Source organism: Thermobia domestica, chromosome 2, assembly GCF_964235325.1.
Source record: "Thermobia domestica chromosome 2, izTheDome1.hap1.1, whole genome shotgun sequence".
In the NCBI taxonomy this organism is placed as follows: Eukaryota; Metazoa; Arthropoda; class Insecta; order Zygentoma; family Lepismatidae; genus Thermobia; species Thermobia domestica.
In genome coordinates this window covers 354,764,917-354,769,864 of record NC_137455.1, presented here as the reverse complement: position 1 = coordinate 354,769,864, position 4,948 = coordinate 354,764,917, and positions in this window count along the sequence as shown.

The following is a 4,948-nucleotide window of genomic DNA, read 5'->3' as shown; positions in this document are numbered from 1 at the left end:
CGTGACCCACTCTGTCCCACTCACACACTGTGACCCAAGACCCACCGAAACCCATTGTCATCAACTCTGACCCACGAATCATGCCCTCTTCTCTACTGACTAAAGAGTTTAAACTTGTAATAAAACAAGGCTATGAAATTATCACTCATTGGATTTTAAATTTCTACGATCAATCACTCAAGCACCGCTCTATTACAGTAACGGTGGATCTGACCTTTCTAATATAAATAAAATAGAGTTTGCCTGAGTGTCTGTCTCTCTATCTGTGTGCGACCCGTGGACCAGACGAGTGGACGAAAGTTTTTAAAATTTGGTCGCGGGTAGCTTGGTCTGGGCCACAGATCAAGACAAAGAGTTTTTTTTTTTTTCAACCGGGATCGGCCTGGGAACCAGACAAGTTGGCCGAGAGTTACCAAATTTTGGACACGGATACCTTGGTTCAGGTCCCAGACCAAGGTGAAGCGTTTTTGACTAAATTCGAACCAGGGGGGTCTCAGGAGGGCGTTAACCCAGACATGTAAAAGTAGTAGAAAATGACCGATATTAGTGTCGATTTCATAGTTTTCGCGGTCGCTGAGATCAATGGTGATACTTTCATTAGCGATGATTTTCTAATTCAGCCACCATTGTATGTGGGCCGGGAGTCACCGGGGTGGAGAATTGCGAGACATGTAAAAATAATGGAAAATGACCGATATTAGTCTCAAATCAATAGTTTTCACTGTCGCTGAGATGAATGGTGATACTCACACAGGCGTTGACTTCCAAATACTGCCCCCATCGGCTGGTGGCCAGAGGTATGTTTTTTTTTTTTTTAAATTGGAACCAGAGGATCATAGGGGCTTTTATCGGAATATGTAAAAGTAGTAGAAAATGGCAGATTTTAGTGTCACATTCATAGTTTTCGCGGTATCGGCTGGAGGCCAGAGGCGATTTTTTCACAATTCGAACCAAGGGGGTCTCAGGGGGCGTTTACCGGGACATGTAAAAGTAGTAGAAAATGACCAATATTTGTGTCGAATCCATATTTATCTAGATTGCTCAGATGTATAGTGACAACCCCGATAGTGTTTACGTTCAAATTCAGCCCCCATCGGCCTTCCCAATGAAAACACATGTATATATATTATTTTGATTTCCATGTAGTTAACATTAATGTCATAGTAGATTAAATGATAAAATTCGAATTAGTAATTCTGTTTTACATTGCTCCATACATACACTGGAGCAAATCCCGGGGGGATGAAGTGGACATGTCCCCTCCAATCTTGGAACTGGGGAGATTGTCCTCCCCAATAATCCGATTTGAAATGTGTTTTTTGGGAGAGAAATTTGATTATTTGTGTCCGATCGCTAGAAAGGAAAGTGAGATGAAATTAATGTCCACTCAGAATAAGCCTCAAATCTGCCCGCCTCTCAATGTTGAAGACAATTCTGCTCCCCTGATCCTCTACAGCATTGTTTCTCGGCTACAGAAATATTTTGAACATCGCTATATATGTATATATATAATATGGGAACGATCTTACCCGTCCCCCCCCCCCTAATGTTGAAGACAGATTTGCGCTGTTGCATACATACCTGTCGTTTCTCGTTTCTTTTTGTCCATGAACTCAAAATCCTGGACAAGGCTTGCATAAATTTCTCGCCGTGCTTTTTGCTTTTCAATCCTGTCCTTGAAAGAGTCTGTTATCTTATCCCATATGCAAAGTCTACATTCCACAAGTTCAATAACGGTTAAAATATCGAATGGAAAAATTCCTGCCATCTCTAAAAATCTAAGCAAAACTAGAAAGGTAAGGATGCAATAATACACAACCTTTTGATCCAATCACTGTAGCTAAAATGCAGAACTCTATCAGGGGGTCGATCCCGGTACAAAGGGGAGAGGGAAAACTTGGATACATAGCTTTGGTCTTTGTTTTCAATTGCCATTCTACACATTATTTTTTAAAATGGGAGATTTGGGATAGTTTTGGAAGTGAGAGAAAAAATCTGTAACAAGTGAAGCATGAAGTCACATCCCTATTGTTGAGATCACAATCAAGAAAATGCCAAGTGAGTAACTTGTCCTTGGAGCTTGGGAAAGAGTGTTTGATTGTGTTGGTTTCGTTTCAAAATAATAATTCTACTTTGACTTGTCAAAAAATATTGTATTCAATCACTGCTTATTGAGTGGAACCGGGAAAAGTGATCTGCACACAATTCTAATGAAAATAAAAGGAAGTAATAATAATAAGGATTTTTTCCATATGCTTATGTTCACAGTGTATCAATATTTGAAAATTACGTTTAAATTAATTTCCAGAATGTATTGAAATTTAAATGCATTAATAGATTAAAAAATATACCATCAAAGAGTGTGTGTGTGTGAGAGAGAGAGAGACAGAGAGAGAAAGAACAAAAATTAAAAATTAGTGGAAAATAATCAAGAACTTGGTTATCTAAATTTTCTATATTCTATTTGGTAATAGCTATTTAGAGGGAAACCAGTACTCTTCAAACTTACCACATTTTATACTTATTTAATAAAGGGAATTAGCTATTCCAAAACAGAGACTGTAAAAAAAAATAATAAGCTGTTCCGAAGTTGTTTATAGGACAAGATAATAATAATATTATTATACAATTATAATAGAAAAAAATGGAAACAACAAAATTCCAGACAAGAAACGAAACAAAAATATACAGCGCCTTGTCACTCACTCTCTTCATCTGACCCACTGGCCGGCCGACATTATCGGCCACATGTGCATCCAATCATAAGAAAACATTGCCACCGACAAAATCTGTGTCGGCGATGCCGCCGACATTATCTGGGGCTTGGCCGACAGCATCTGCGTGTCGGAGGATCGGCCGATAATATCGGTGGCGTGTGTAAGCTACGATTTGAGTACATTGAAGTCGATTTCACCGCCGACATTATCGATGCTTCCACCGATATTATCGTTGCCGTGTGCAAACGCACTAAGACTTCTCTTTGATCTGTATGTAAACTTTTGTCAGTTAATGCAAAATATAAGTGAGTTTGTTCTACGCTCTACATTTCGAAACTGATTTTATAAGATGAACAGACTCCCCACACTTGAAAACAACATAGACAGATTTTCTGAAACTTTCGTACGTTGTTAGCTGCAATATTCCTGTACAGCTAATTATTCGCGGAGATGTTTACATAGAATCAAGGAAATCTTTACGATCTATGAAGAGAAAGAAAACAGACTTTGTTCTTATTTGCTGTCAATCTGCATTCCATCGGTTTCTTTTTCTCCGCGGACAATCCTAAGTTCACGCACGTGACCTAGCGAGGGAAGAGAGAGAAAGAAATCTACCTGGTTAGATTCCTATCTGCTGTTCTGCACTGTTGCAAAATGCAGCCAATATCTTAAACAGCTTTTAAATGGAAGAAAATTAATTTTTAATTAGCGCGCTATAATATTACCTTAGCAAGAAAAAGTAAAAGTGAACATGCAATATTAATACTAATAAACATTTGGCCGAATTTTGAACTCTATAAAATAAATAGTTTTTATAAAATTTTGGAAAGAAATATGCTATGTTATTATATATATTAGGGATGGCCAAAAATTTTCGGATCCGGATATCCCGGATCCAGTGAGATCCGGATCCGGATCTCGGATCTGGATCCAAAATTCGAATCTCAGATCTTGATTCGTATCCAAACCTACATCTGAAATTGTGATCTTATAAAATTGAATATCTAAAATTCGTTAAAACTTTTTTCGGATTCACTGATATAGTAGGTTGCTGGGCTTTTAAATGTTTCCGTAACACGTTTGTGCTACCTTTGTTCTTTATTTTATTTTAACCTTGCAATATTTACATGTTGCACTTTCTGTCGAAGTCGCTTTAATAAAATGTTTCCAAGTTTGATTTCTTCCCATTTCAGAGTATAGTGAAATGTCTGAAAACTGATGTAAATGGTAACAAATTCTTCTGTTTAGCTCCTCTTCGAAACTTAATGTTAACTTCACATTGATAATATTTATTTTATTCTTAGAAAATAAACTTTCTCCTTTTCTCAGATACAAATGAAATATCTTTTAGATAAGGCCCTTTTAATCGCAGGAATACTAGACAAAACAAACTCTTTATTAATAGTAGTTTCTGACTCACTAGAGTCCAACCATCAACAAATGTAATAATGAATATCTTTCACTTCGAAGGTATATACAACAAAAAATATAGACTGGTTGGCGTGAGAATTTCAGGAGAGCGATATGGTTGTGTTCGTTGTGTGACTTTATTACCTAACTTATGGCTTGCCCTTCTGAGGTCGGTCGTTTGTTGAAGGAGTAAATATAAAAGAGATTTCTATTATTTTTTCTTCACCCTCCATGTTTCTTTAAACATACATTGCAGGAGGTAACCAAAACATATCCATGCGTCGTATCATTGAAGCGTTTTGTGTTTTGTATATTAAAGTGTTCAAAAATATTTAACATATTCGCATTTGTTCATGTGATCTCAGGTTCAATTCTCGGTGGAAACATACATGAGAAAATTGAAAGCTGAAACAATATGAAAATAGTATTTAAAAGTCAGGAAATTGATATTAAAACTTTAGCTATATATTGGGACTGTAAGGCTGTAGTTAAATTAACCCACACGTTTTGTGAAGATATATTACGTCGTTATTGTTTTTTCACTATAAGCTACCAGATACATCCTCAGAGGCTACTTTACACTGTAGTAATCAACAGATGAAAACATTGGAAAAGGAATGGAAGGAAGATCTCCAGAGCCTTAGATCAAGGTACTAACCTAGCATTTGCCCAGTATAACTGAGAAACAACCCTGGAAAATCCTCAGTCAGGATGGCTGGTCTCCGAATTCGAATCCGGTATTACCCAATTGCGAAGCAAGAATCATAACAAGTAGCCTGAGCTCGCTCCGTATTATTATTATCATTATTTAATTAATGTAA